Source organism: Cydia amplana, chromosome 26, assembly GCF_948474715.1.
Source record: "Cydia amplana chromosome 26, ilCydAmpl1.1, whole genome shotgun sequence".
NCBI classification, from domain to species: Eukaryota; Metazoa; Arthropoda; class Insecta; order Lepidoptera; family Tortricidae; genus Cydia; species Cydia amplana.
In genome coordinates, this window is record NC_086094.1 from 1,747,842 (window position 1) to 1,763,249 (window position 15,408).

General features: G+C 37.7%; 1 protein-coding gene across 2 annotated transcripts in view; it reads right to left on the minus strand.

The window, feature by feature from the left end:
* Window positions 1-14,168, minus strand: part of LOC134660140 (limbic system-associated membrane protein-like) — a 65,923-nt gene extending 51,755 nt beyond the window's left edge. Inside the window, exon 1 of one of the 2 annotated variants that reach the window (XM_063515852.1) lies at window positions 14,126-14,168. The gene's annotated coding sequence lies outside the window, so the exon portion shown is untranslated. Of the gene's footprint in view, window positions 1-2,576; window positions 2,623-14,125 lie in introns of those variants that run through there. The other variant, XM_063515853.1, reaches the window with a different exon arrangement.
* Between the last annotated feature and the right edge of the window lie 1,240 nt (window positions 14,169-15,408).

A 15,408-nucleotide genomic window follows, 5' to 3' on the forward strand; every position in this document is an offset into this window, starting at 1 on the left:
CGATACATAACTATAATATAATTATATACGTACAAATTGATCTCTAATTACTTAAGATTAAGACTCACAAAAACCTATCCGCCGCCATATAATTGACGTTAAGTTCCTTCTTATTATTTAGTAAAACGAAATTCTGAAATAACATGACATCTCACATGAACTTTTAAGTGGAAATATATTTTATTACATTAATGGTAATAATGGTATATATAGTCCTCAAAAAAAACTTAAAAGTATCTAAATTTATCAATAACCTACAAATAAACTATTCAATACGAGTAAGACCCCCGCGAGCTGTACCGGGTACAAAGGTGCCCATTACACTTGCCGCGTTGCCACGTTGTAGAGCGATGGCCAACCTTTGCACCAGGTACGAACCCGCGCGAGCATCAGAGGTTCTTTCAAGTTGTAACATATACATATCTATGTCTGGTAATAGTACAAAAGTTTTACATACAAATTTCTAATCAGAACGAGTTAGTATGTAGAAACTAGTAACAGACATATTATATGTCATGTATAGTAACGGCGCCAGTCATGAGACATTTAAGAGGAAATTTGGAGTGTTTGTGATATTTCCCTGATACATGTAAAAGTTCTACCGCTTAGCGTGTTAAAAGATAAATGTACTATCCTTCTTTCATGTTTCAGGCGTGTTGTATCAAAGATACTGCAATTAGTTTCCACATTATTAATAAATTAAAACTATGCTTTTTTTCTCCAGTCACGGACACCAAAGCTCTGGAGCTTTGGTGTCCATGACTGGTGGCCATTACTGGTAATGGAACCCCGGTAATGGACGTGGATCCAGTAATGGGCCCCCTATAATGGACATACCCTATCAGTATAAGATATTGGAATAGGGAATAAGTTTTTGGCAAAAAATTCGTTATCAGTCATTTTTGGTATAAGCTTTTAATGTAAGAATGTATTTTTCTTTCCACAGCCAACTAATACTCATCGAGACAATTCTAACAAACCCGTACACAATTAGGTTGCGTTTATCACAGAATTCACAGAGTTCCCATGGCCACCTCCTATCTCCATCATGAGAACAGGTCCATGTTATCATAATATTGCATTGTCATCCGATTTGCATACGTAGGTATCCAAAATTTCAACTCAAGCGGAAATCCGAAAGTGGCTCAAATTCAACTTCCAAGATTTGAACCACACTAACGAACATACAAACTAACAGGGCAAGTTAAATAAAATTTTGTATAAACGATATTAATTTATCCGAGTCCGAGGAGACCTCCTGACGTAGTTCGTAACTACATTATACTTCTGTATTGTTTAAACATGAAATTACGGCATGGCAAGCATCATTATGTAAATTGTCCCATCATAGGAGGTATGTAGTTTTTTACAGCTCCTATAATGGGATTGGGCAAAATACCACTATTTTTTATACATCTCTAGAGTCACAACATAGTGTGTTGTATACCTTATCTCATCGTAAATGCAATTAACAAAACACATTCTAGTTTACACCAAGAAATAATTAATTACAATTTAATATATGAACTCACCTCTCTTAGCGAAGTTGTTAAGAGTTCTTACTGGTAATTTTTTTCAGTGACACGACTACTTTTGGGTTGACGCCAATTTCTTAAAAAGTAACCGAAATTAATAAAAAGTCAAACTTAAACAGCTCTAGGACTCTTATTTCTGGTAAAATATTGCCAGTGTTAAATAAACTACTTGTAGATACTTATTTTAGATATACCTTCCTAACTAGAGTGTGTCTAGTTAAATCATAATTTAGATAGCTGTCTGTCTAAGTTATGTCTGCGAAAAAGTGTGACAGGGCCACTATTATAAACGTCAACATTTGTATAAAATACGATGTAAAATAGGGGACGCAATGGTCGCTGTTAACTTAACTAGATAGACTTAGGGCCCGATTCGGATTTTGAAATAGACATTTGTTAGATATCTTTTAGACATCACCAAGATACGATAACGATATGTTTAAGATCTAACCTGTCAATCCACGCCCATTATAGGGGTGTCTACTATATATGTTACGTAAATGTTGGTATGAACATTCGTTCGTGACACTCTTAAAACTGTTTATAAATAGGTACTATGTGAAAAAACTGTTTTTCTTTCTTAGCACTGATAATGTTGCTTAACCACACTTAACCTACCTACTTTATGCTATAAACATAATCATATAATTTTAACGCGTCTTGTTAACTCATAAAAGAATAGATCATAAAAAAATTGGAAAAACGACGGTGTATTAAAACGCCGTAACTCATAAAACGGATATTTAATGACCACTTAAAAATGAGCCAGATATTGTTTTATATTGATTAATATAAACTGTCGGGAAAACATTAAGTACCTATACTTTGTCATAATTTCATAGGAGTTGTTGTTTAAAATAACACTTGAACTGCATCTGCTATCAAAAAAGTGGTTTATTAGTGGTTGTAGGTATTCGTGTTATTTATTCTTACTAATCAAGTGAAAAGTTATTTCCACTTATCACACTCACTCGCGCCAAAAAATAACTTTGCTCTCCCGTGGTACAAATACTTATTTAACTATTCAACAATCCAACTTACCCAACAAAGTCTAAATTTTAAAAATCCGTACGTAGTTCACTCACAAATCAAAACACTTCACTAATTTTTGAAGAAAACAGTTCCTAACTTCCAACTTGTTTTAAACGAAACTAACAAAAAATCTAATCCCTGTAGCCTTTTAAAAAGTCACGAAACTGTCCAAAAACTTTGTCACATAATTTAAATATTAAAGAATAAATAAAACGCTAGTAAGCTCTGCTCAGTTTAAATTAAATGTGGTTTCAAAACTCCATTTAGTACATTCACAGAAATAAATAATTAGCCGAACTCATTGAGTAATTAAAAAAATAACTGAACTTAAGTATACAAAAAATTTTGCTCAATATTCTAAAACCGATTCAACACGTACTAAACACATAGTTCGTAAGTCCAAATAATGTGTTACTGTTATGCAAACATTTCTATCAGTATTTACGAGAAAAAAATACTAGATTACGAACTACTGTGCGTCCGACCAATGCCAAGGGCAGAAGGGTACTGAACGCGAAGGAATAGGGGTGTTATTAATACTTTAGGGTGGCGGTGCACGTCGGTTTAAATGATAACCACTTCTTGCTGTAGACGATATTTATTGCCGAGCTTACGCTAGCCGGCTACAGTAATTTCACAACGGGAACTACATTATAATCTAATTTAACATAATAACATCTTCTCTCTTATCGCTTACTCTCGCAGTGTTGCCAACTACCTTGCTATTTCTTTTTCCTCTCAAGAGGTGTTTGAATGCGTGGCGATTCGCCACACCACCCCCCCACGGAGACAATTAAACCACATAAAATTTTATAACAGACAAACAAAAATATTACATAAAATAAACAAAAATATACATGTGATAATTTTTGAACAAAACAATATTACAATTAAAATATTATAAATCTAACCTATTCTTGTTCTTTACTATCCTCCCTGCCCTAGTGACTATAGGTATAGGATCAGGAGTTGGAGGATGGGTAGTAGGACCTGGAATGGGCACTGGCGCTGGAGAAACATCTGGTGCAGGGGCTGCAGCAGGTAACGGCAGAACAGAAGTTTGACTGGGCTCCGAGCTATCTATGTGTGCTGGTTTTACTCTGTCAATACTGACGGTAGCCTCTCTGCCGTTTATATCTATGGTCAGGGTTTTGCCCTGCCTCTGTTTGACCAGATATGGGCCAGTGTAAGGTGGTTGCAGAGAGCGCCGCACTGAATCGTCCCGGAGAAATACGTGTGTCGCGATATTCAGGTCTTTAAAAACAAATGAAGATGGTTGGGAATGATGGGCAGCAGGTGTGGCTCGTAGTCCTTTCATATGGTTTCTCAATCGAGTAACAAAATCCATCATTACCTCAGAACCTGCTGTTTTCTCTGGAGCAACGACGAGCTCGCCGGGAAGGCGAAGAGGCTCGCCGTACAGTAGCTCGGCGGCAGACGTTTTCAAGTCCTCTTTAAGTGCGGATCTCGTGCCTAATAATACCAGAGGCAATGCTGTTAGCCAGGTCTCTCCGTGGCACATGACCGCCGCTTTTAATTGACGGTGCATGCGCTCCACCATACCATTCGCTTGTGGGTGATACCCTGTCGTCCGAACGCGATTAGTACCGCAAACGTCCATGAGGCGATGGAAAAGGGTTGATTCAAACTGACGTCCTTGGTCAGTAGTCACCACAGAGGGTACCCCGTATCGGGATATCCACTCCCGGGTGAACGTTTCTGCTACTTCTTCTGCCGTGATCCCGACCATTGGCCAAGCCTCTGGCCACCGGGTAAATCTGTCGACAGCTGTCAAACAATACTGGTAACCTTTACTGTGGGGCAAGGGGCCGATGATGTCGAGATGTACATGGCGTAGGCGAAGGGAAGGGCTGGTAAACTTCTCCAACGGTGCGTTTACATGTCTGGTAACTTTGCAGCGTTGGCAAGCGAGGCAGCTACGTGCCCACTGTCGACATTCCTTCCTTATGTTAGGCCAGACGAAACGATCAGCCATCAAGCGGGCCGAAGCTCGAGCGCCAGGGTGGCTAAGATTGTGGATCTTCTCAAAGTACTTCCGACGGAAGGCTGGAGTTAGGTATGGACGAGGTTTTCCTGTCGATACGTCGCAAAATATTTCCACATCGATGCCTGGTAAATTAATCTTTTCGATTTTTAAAGAAGAATTCGTTTGTAACTTACGAAGTTCTTCGTCGGTATCTTGGGACTTCGCCAATTCCGCGTAATCCTCCTCGATCCGAATCGCCTCCACTCTTGACATCGTGTCCGCTACGACGTTCTCCTTTCCTTGGACATGGACTATATCCGTCGTAAACTGAGAAATGAAAGAGAGCTGATTGAGCTGTACCGGAGGCAGTTTCTCCCTACGCTGAGAAAAGGCGTAGATCAATGGTTTGTGATCTGTGTATATGGTGACGTGCTGTACTTCAAGCACGTGACGAAAGTGTTGCACCGCCTCATACACCGCTAGCAACTCGCGATAGTAGGCTGGCCAGCTCGTATATCGAGCTGGAAGTTTCCTGCTAAAGAAGGCAAGAGGTTGCCAGTTCTCATTGACTTTCTGTTGTAAGCAAGCCCCCACATGGGTTGATGACGCGTCTGTAAAGAGTCCCAATTGAGCATCATCAATAGGATGGGCTAATAGAGTAGCGGTGGCAAGATGATCTTTACATTTGTTGAACGCGAGCTCCAGCTCAGGCGTCCAAGGCACCGGCTTTGGCCCTTTTAGTTGTGGGGATGCTAACACATTTGTGAGTGGTGCTTGGAGTTCAGCCGCTTTTGGGAGGAACCGGCGGTAAAAATTTACCATGCCTAAGAATCTACGAAGGCCTTCAACCGTCTTTGGTAGCGGAAAACTTCGTAGTGATTCTATTCTCTCTGAGGGCGGAAATGTGCCGTTTTTATTTATACGATACCCAAGAAAAGTCACCTCGTCTGCGGCTAGCACGCACTTCGAGGAGTTGACGACGACTCCATACTTGGACAACCTCTGGAACAGAGCTCGAAGATGTCGAGCATGCTCTGCAGGGTCCCTGGAAAACACAAGGATATCATCAATGTACGGGTAGCAGAAATCAAGTCCCCTCACGACTTCATCCATGAAGCGCTGGAAAGACTGTCCAGCATTGCGCAACCCGAAGGTCATGAAGGGAAACTCGAATAGTCCAAAGGGGGTCGTTATAGCGGTTTTACAGATGTCGGCCTCATGGACTGGTATTTGCTGATAGGCTTTTACTAAATCTATCGTGCTAAAAATTGTTGAGCCTGCCAGATTGTGTGCAAAGTCACCTATGTGACGCACCGGGTATCGATCCGGAACTGTTCTAGAATTTAGTATACGGTAGTCGCCACACGGACGCCATCCATGCTCACCTTTTCTTGCCATGTGTAAGGGTGAGGCCCAGGGGCTGCTTGATAGGCGAGCAGTTCCACACTTCAACATATCATCAAACTCTTTCTTTGCTGCCTGTAGTTTTTGAGGGGCAAGTCTTCGTGGGCGGCATGACACAGGCGGCCCTTCTGTAGTGATGATGTGGTGTACTGTTGAGTGCTTCACAATCCGTGGGAGTCCAGGTGGACGCAAAATATCAGGAAATTCCAACAGGATTTTTGAGAATGGTGACTCTGCAACAATTGCCTTGACGCTTTGTTGATTAATTTGGGCAATGGTAGCCGGAGCAAAGTTCCTTGTGTTGCCATCTATCAGCTGTTGGTTGTGGCAGTCAGGTATCAGGTAATATTCAGCCAATAGGTCTGAGCCGATGATAGGTGCACCAACATCTGCAATCACAAAATTCCATTTGAAAAATCGACCCAAACCTAGATCTAACTGCAAGGGAAGTGTGCCATAAGTTTTTATAGCGCTTCCATTGGCGGCTCGAACGTCAAACGTTGTGGCAATATATCTTCCCTTAAGCAGGTTGCGTGGGAAACAGCTGATATCAGACCCAGTATCAATTAAGAATAGGTGACCTGTCTTGGAATCCCTGACAAATAAACGGCGGCCGGATGTTGAGCAATCAGAAGCCGCCACTACTGATTGCCTGGAAAGTTTCCCTCTTGACGGGGTTTCCAGGTACAAGGAGAGATACATTTTGTGGCATTTTTGCCGTAGCGTTTGTGGTACCAGCACCAACGTCCTCCGGGTCTAGAATTCGACTGTGAATTAGGCTGGGAGCGGAAACGAGATGGCTGGGAATCCCTGGTACTGAGGGCTTCAACTCTCATTGTTAAGTCCTCAATGCACTTCATGAGAGCAGTCATTTCCGACGGCCCAGAAGTATTGTTATTGTTGACTGCACAGGTAGCAGGTGCAACAGCCGGAGGTGATGCCTCCAAAAGTGCATCAGCTATTTCAGCTACACTGTCCAAACCCAGGTCCTTATGTCCAATAATAATTCTCTGTACCTCTAGTGGTAGTCGACGTAGCCATAATTCACGGAGGATGCCTTCATCTCCCATAGAAGTTCCTGCCAGAGAACGGAGATGTTGCAGGAACACTGTAGGTTTCCGGTCACCAAGTTCTTCTCCATTAAGCAGTTGGCGTATTTCTTGAGGTCTAGAAATAGAAAGCTTCTTAATTAATTCTGCTTTTATTTTTATGTATTTATTGTCGGCCGGTGGGTTTAAAATACAATCTTCTACTAACTTGGCTGATGTTGTATCAAGCATGGACAAAACATAGCCATATTTAGCTCCATCTGACTTGATGCCTGCTGTGTCAAACTGGGATTCTGCCTGAGCGAACCAAAGTTTAGGTTGATGAGTCCAAAAGCTGGGGAGTTTAACCTTAATAGCATTAACCTGTGGAGTAGGAGTTACTCCAAGCTGTGACACCCGTTGCTGGAGTTCTTCAAACTTCTGTAAAATTTCTGCGTTCACCTCTGTCCCCATGATTACCCCAAAATAATAATATTTGGCAGATAAAATAAGGATGTACCTATAGTCACTTGGCTATTATTCCAGAGAATTTGTGAACCTCAATATACATGCACCCTAAACCTGATATGTTGTTGTAATTTACATAAATACACTGTAACCCTAACACAGTAAAAAATGTATAAGTATTGTTTGAATTTCAAGTTTACAGGCACCACCAAATATAAGGTAAGTTTTTCTAGTCAACGTGTTATTGTTGTAATACAAAAGTTATTTGCGAACTCAATATGCAAAGGGAGGTGTAAACAGAAACTTTAAGAGTCAATAATTAAATGGTTACATTAAGCTTATAAGATTAATTTTCACAAAATATTCGATTGTAACCTCGAAAGTTCCAAGTAAATCATATGAACACAGGTTAATATTAGTCTAATCACTAAAATAATGCAGAAAAAAACTTACAATTGTCCAGGTTTCAAACAAAACTAAAATACTTGTAGCACGGACGTAAGTGGATCCACTGACAGTTCTGACACTGACGTTGACTTTGACGTTTGAAGTCTCTTCGCGCTTGAAGTTGAATTTCCCCCGTTGACCACGAGAAAAGTATGGCTGACAAAGTTTATGATCGAAATGATTACAACTTATTGTGTTACTTCGAAATGCACTTCACCACTGTATTTCACTTTATTTTGCTCGTAAAACACCTTGCACTATGTTCCGTACGGCGATGCTGACGATATGAGTAGACAGCTTTTCTTGGAAATGCTGCCGCCGAGTCCGCCCAAGGTCAATGCAAGTTGTGATCTCTCACGCTGTAGAAGCCGGCAGGAATAGGTCTGAGGCGTTAGGAACAGACGCCAGATATTCCACAGCCGCTCCAAGCGAGAACCACGCCGAATTTGCGGAACAAGACTCCAAATCCAACGGAGTCTGGGGTCACCACTTTAGGGTGGCGGTGCACGTCGGTTTAAATGATAACCACTTCTTGCTGTAGACGATATTTATTGCCGAGCTTACGCTAGCCGGCTACAGTAATTTCACAACGGGAACTACATTATAATCTAATTTAACATAATAACATCTTCTCTCTTATCGCTTACTCTCGCAGTGTTGCCAACTACCTTGCTATTTCTTTTTCCTCTCAAGAGGTGTTTGAATGCGTGGCGATTCGCCACAATACTATCGCTATACAAATTCGTGCGAGTCGAAAGGGAAAAACGTGCGGTCATCACTTTTATTTAACATCACACCGTGGACCCGGAAGCCGCTATGCTATGGTGTGTGAATGAGACAGAAAAAAATCACAGTAATTTGACACGTCCCGAAGAAGAGAGTAGCTGTATGAAAAAACCTTTAAACGAGCAATTCTTGGTTACATTTATATATTTCGGGAACTCGACTAACGATTTCGATAAACTCAATCTAGCCAGGTCTTATCTCCTGGCAAACAAGCAGTTTTTTAGTTTTTATATGTATGTTTGCCGAGCAAAGCTCGGTCTCCCAGATATTTATATTATTATATGTGACGTGTATTTTAGACGAGAAAGAAATACGAAACGTATATTTTAGTGTTATGAAATATTACAAGATATTTTTAGTATTGTCTCAACTACCAGAGTTGATTCTGTTTGTAATAAAATAGGTAGGTACCTACCTGGATACCGTCTAGTGTACGGATTTACATAAAATTTTGGTAGGATTTGCATATTTACGTAGTCTTCATACGTGTTATTTATAATCATAAAGGCATAAAAGTTACGGCGGCGTCTAGATTCTGCCGCAAGCCATGTTATCAAATATGTGCACACTTTATTAAATTTATAATAATTCTATCTTTTCGGGCTTATATAATATTATATTCAAAACATAATTAGTTTCGTTATAATATTAGTTTTTGTTATAAGCTTAACCTAACGTAACAACTATACATTATTCTAGATAGATACTCAAACCATTTATTCGCTTTTGCCACAATACACACACAAAATATATAAAAACAAATAGAAACAATAACATAACAATACCAAAATAAAATAAAGTACATCAATAAAAGTAATTCTAATAATTTATTAGTCGTTGATGTCCCAAAATTTCATATAGTATTTTATGCAACCGTTGTTTAAGAGAGGTCAAAAAAGGCTAGTGGCGTGAGTATTTAAGGCGAAGCCGAAAATTGTTAATAAAGACGCCACGAGTATTTTTTGACTCAGTTAAACAACGTTGCATACAATACTTTTTTTACGATCCAACACTTTGAAATAAAATTGTAAATTTAACAAATATTATTAATTCAAGAAGTAGCTAAAATGTAGGGTACGGGCGGGTAAAGAATGAATGAAATTAAAAAAATATGTCTATGGTTCACTTATTTGTCACAGATGACATTTAAAATAAGGTTGGCAACACTGTATTTCATTCAATATTTTTTAAGTGGTCAATACACGAAGTATCGAAAAAGTGCCAAAAAGATGTTGCGTGTATGCACGAATTTTTGGGGAATAGACTAAAGACTTGTCTTGACAACTTTACTATAAGGTAGGGTTTTAAAGGTGTGTGCACAACCCTTTAAATGACAAATAAAAGATACGGGAGTAGAAAAAATATTTAATGGGATTTTCCACCACATTACCAACATTTTATGGTAATAACATATACGTAATAAGTACCTAGGCAAGTATTAAATAATATTAAAACGGGTCACTGAGGAATGTATTTGAAATCGAAGATTGTTGGACATGTTTCGCTCCATAACGAAGATCTTCAACTTAAATACAACGCTGACCTGTTTATATATGTAGTTATTAAGTCTGTGTCTATGGTCGCACAAAAGGTTTGTTATTAAAATACGAGTAAGTAAGTACACTCACGCTCCGTGATTGTTACGCCATTTAGGGTTCAGGCTAAATTGCACATCCAAAGCGTAAGTATGGAACAACCAATTTAGGTAGGACCCTAAATAGCGTAACTATCCCGTGTGGTGACTGTACCTAGCAATAAATTCAATTTAAATTGTTAATGTACATTTTAGAATCACTAATGCGTTCACTAACCACTTGCACCTTTGCGCCGAGTGTTGTGCGGGGAGGCCTGTTTCAGTAGTTTTATGATTTGTGTGTATAATTTTAGATTTATTTAGGTTTTTAGTTTTATTCTTAAGTTTATTTCGTTCGTAAGTAGAGGTAGCTAATGTTGTTATTTCTTTATTCTTAATTTACGATTATTAAAATGTTATTAATTTAGATTTTCCAAAATATACAACACACTTAATAAGATTCTGAATGGACCATGTCAAAATCGCATTATCCGGGAAAGCGTATTATCTGTGAAAACTGTATGAAAACAAGTTATAAGGACCAGCAGAGTAAAGTGGCTTAATACGTATACACTTTTTTTATTATTAAAAAAATATTACAATACTATCGTTTTGCCAGTTTGTTAGCCAAATACAGCACTTTATTTATAAATATCTGGGTGACTGAGCTTTGCTCGGAATACATATAAACACTCGAAAATACGCGTTTTCCCAGATATAAGACCTAGCTAGATCGATTTACACCCCCGAAAACCCTCATTTAGAAAATTTCATCGAAATCGTTAGAGCCGTTTCCGAGATCCCCGAAATATATATATGTATAAATAAATAAATATACAAGAATTGCTCGTTTAAAGAATAAGAATAAGAATAAGAATAGTTTATTTTCTAAAACTGTTACAAACATAGTTACCAGGGGCCCCCCGAACTATATAGGTTACACCTGTATCGCGGGGAACCAGTTACAACTTCTACAACAGAATTAGTTTCGTAAGCAAGTCATACTATACTATATCACATAACATTAAAGCTTATATTTAATACTAAAACTAAAATCAAAATAAACTAAATATAAACTAAAGGTATAAGATTATCTCCTATTTATATAACATTACGGTTACGACTTACGTAATATTGGAAATCGTACTAAACGTAATCGTATTAAGCGGGTACTGTAGTTTAACACGTTTTTTCCCAAAAAAATACTTTTTAAAGTAGTTACCCAAACGGACGTTACTTTAACGTTAAAACCCTCTTGCCGAATTCGGGTAAAAAAAAAGAATTGGCGTTTTTTTGCGGTATAAAAAGCATATTACTTGGATCAGGTAGCCCTCGCCGAGGGTGTCTCCCTTCGCTTCACGTCTCCTGGGTGTTGTCTAATAGATTCCTAACACAAATGTAATGTTTTCTGGCCTCTACGAAAGGGACCTTGTTGTCTATGGCGCTTACGTCTTTATTACGGACGCAGGTAAATTTTTTATACCAATGTTACTGCAGCTTTTATGAGTGTTTAGGAATTTAATAAGACCGAAATTAAATACTATATTCTATTTTTTTATTCTATATTTCTTTTCTTTCATAATCATACTTAATACTTTCCAATTCGGTCAGCCGTGACATTTGCACGCATACAAATATTTTTACACTATTTTATTTTAAAAATCCATTGCCATTGCCATTTATTTGAGCGGATGAAAGTACTTTCACGCTATTTTATGTGAAAATTAATATATTTACTAAATATTTTTATCAACTTGACACAAACGAAGTTATTACGATTGACCAACTGATACAATAATGTCAGAAAATAAGCAAATATGCTATAAAACTGCAAAACAAATGTATAGAAAATGACTCACGTAAATTCTCCTTAACTATTCTCATAGAAGGTAGGATCCTATAGAAGTGGTATACGCGTGCCTCCGTTGGGGATAAAACATAGGCAATGCGACACTATGATTGGTCGAATTTATTTGTTGCCCACCATAATCCATGCTAAATTTACGGTGGGGAATAAAAAAAAAGTGAGACTGTGACAAGGACAAACAATAACAGCGCTTTCGCTGCTACTCCTACTGAAAGATACATAAGACTATCCCGTTCGGTCATTTCCCCAACCCCTCATGCCAGATCCAGTTAAAATACTACATTCATGACTATTCTGCAAAGCAAATGCGTAAATATGCGACGTAAGCGCCATCGACAACAAGGTCCCATCCTCAGAGCATATAATACTATATCTATAATACTTCCTTCCTATATCTGTGGTCCCATCGTAGATGACGTCACAAATTATTTGTTTGAACTGAGGGTAGGTCGCGCACTGCGTTTGAAGAATTTTTATTAATAAATAACCTTAGGCATTCGATTAAAGCCAAGGAATGTAAGATATAACATACTAGCATCTGCGCGCGATATCTTCTGGGTGGAATGATGCTTTCCGTAAAAAAAAACTTTTCACCACAGCAACAGGTAAAGGTTCAAAAACCGATAGCAAAGTTGCATTTTATTCACATGTGAGGCAAAGTAATCAAATGCAAATTATGAGTTGTTTACTCTTGTTTGCTGGTTGAATTGACTTTTAAATAATGATTTTGAATGATGGGTATTTAATAACATTAATTTGGATTCGATTTGGTTTGTTTTTGTTTGATATCTTACAGTTCACATTTTCTTCGGATTGGTGTGGTGAAAAATTTTGTGTTTCACTCGGGGCAAATTTTGTTTAACCCTCGTGCTTTGAAACCCTCGTAACACTGATGATTCCATTTTTCGAACCTCAAGGTTCAATTTTGTAATCTTTCGCTTGCTCGGGTATCGATGTTAGCACGAGCGGTCAAACAACAATTTTGCCCCCTTGTAAATCAATAACTATTTCTATTATGTACACTTACCATAACATATATCGGAGCGGCCGAGGTGCACAAAAATATCTGAATGACTACACAATAGATGTTCAGATGTTTGTGAGCACCTTGCCGATGGCGACTGTACCTATTTCCTCGGAACCCAAACAGTTTTTCATATCAAATTTCATCTAGATTGGTTCAGCGGCATATCAGTTTAAGGCTGAAGAGGTAATAGACAGACAGAGCTACTTTTTTATTATGCTACTACCCTAATCCTGGACGCAAACGCACACAATTTTCCGTACGGAATAACGTGTGCAAGCGAGACAGCGCTATGCATTTGTAGAGCGACGTCCCGTTCCCACCTGTCATTCCGTACGGAAACCGAAAGAAAATTCCGAACGTCTGCAGCCAGGGTAAGTATAGCTAAGTTCGCCATATCATAAATTTACTATGGCACACTTGATCTCAGAAAAGCGGATAGACTACTATACCTACAATATTTTTTTCACCACACCAGCTCGTAAAGGCTTATTTTGCACTTCAAAAACTGATAGCAAAGTTGCATTTTATTCACATGTGAGGCAAAGTAATCAAATGCAAATTTTGAGTTGTTTTCTAATCTTTGCTGTTAGAATTGACTTTTAAATTATGACTTTGGATGATAAATATTTAATAACATTCATTTGGATTTGATTTGGCTTGATTTTGTTTGATATTTTACATTTAATATTTGCTTCGGGTTGGTGTCGTGAAAAATTTTGTGTTTCACTCGGGGGCAAATTTTGTTTAACCCTCGTGCTTTGAAACCCTCGCAACGCTCAAGATTCCATTTTTCGAACCACTCGCTACGCTCGTGGAATTTGGAATTTTGGAATCTTTCGCTTGCTCGGGTATCAATATTAGCACGGGCGGTTAAACAACAACTTTGCCTCCTTGTAAAACAAATAACTATTAATTTAAGGATTTTTTAGTAATGATTGCATTCGAGAAAAAATACTTAAAAATGCACTTACCTCATTATTTCTCCCGGTGTGGGCTTTTCGATTGTTATTGTTATCTGAAACAACGAAACAAGATTATATAACAAAGTACCTATTGAGTCTGAATATCTAAAAATTGCATGCAATTTATTGTAACGTGAGTGGAGCCCTTTACTCGTTAAACATTTTATTATATATATATCAATAAACGTTCAATAAACAATAAACAATAAACAACAACAATTTTATAAACTAAGGTATTAAATAACTAGTTAAAAAACTCATTGATACTACGGGTGACCAGAGACCTGGCAGCTTTCTCTCGCAGCGCATAAGTATTGCCATTCAGCGAGGGAAAGCTGCCAGCATCTTTGGCACAATGCCGCGGGGGCCTTATTTAGATGTATTTTAATTTAGATTAGCATTGTTTTTAATTTTATTATAAGTAGTTTTATATATACATGTAAAGTTTATTTGTAACACCCAATTTTATAGTAAAATATTCAATTAGACAAGAAGAAACATAAAAAAGGTATCTCTAAAATAGTTTTAAACGTTACAAATAGTGTTTATAATTATTTCTCAAACAGTCCAGTAAAAGTAAAGAGGGTAGAATACTTCTTTTAAAACTACCTTCTTTCGTTTTATTACAATTTATTACAGTTACGTGCGTATTTTGTGGCAGATTTGTATTTAAAATCAGGTAAGAACATACAGATTTACGCTCGTAAATACCTAATTAATCTAAAATTGATGTGTTTATGATAATGGAAATGATGATTTTTCGATAAGAGTGTAAATTCTTACAATGACCTTGCCAATAATCATGTACTTGGATATGTAGTGAACTGTAAATATGATTTTATACAAAATTATAATTAACATTTAAGCATTTCTGTCGAAAGTATGCATTTGAGTTATTAAACTTGCCAATGAATATTTAAAAATGCAAATAATAAAGTGAAAAAACCGTCTTAGCGAATGCGCAAATATTTTATTTGTAAGCCGATTGAAGATTAATTGAACCATTTATTTTTAAATTTTAACTACTTATAAATACTTATATATTTGATAAAAAGAAACCTTCGTTTCTTTTAAATGATATGTAATTATTTCTAAACTAAGTACTGTAAGGTTTGAGAAATAACAGTTATTTTTTTAATATTTAACTGATGGCAAAAAGAAGGTTTTAAGTGTTTTTTCATTGTTCCTTGCTCTATAATATGTTTACGTACTTGGTTCGGCTAATCCTTTTTTAGGTAAAAAAAAAATTAAATGGAAAGGAAAAAACCGGCCAAGTGCGAGTCGGACTCGCG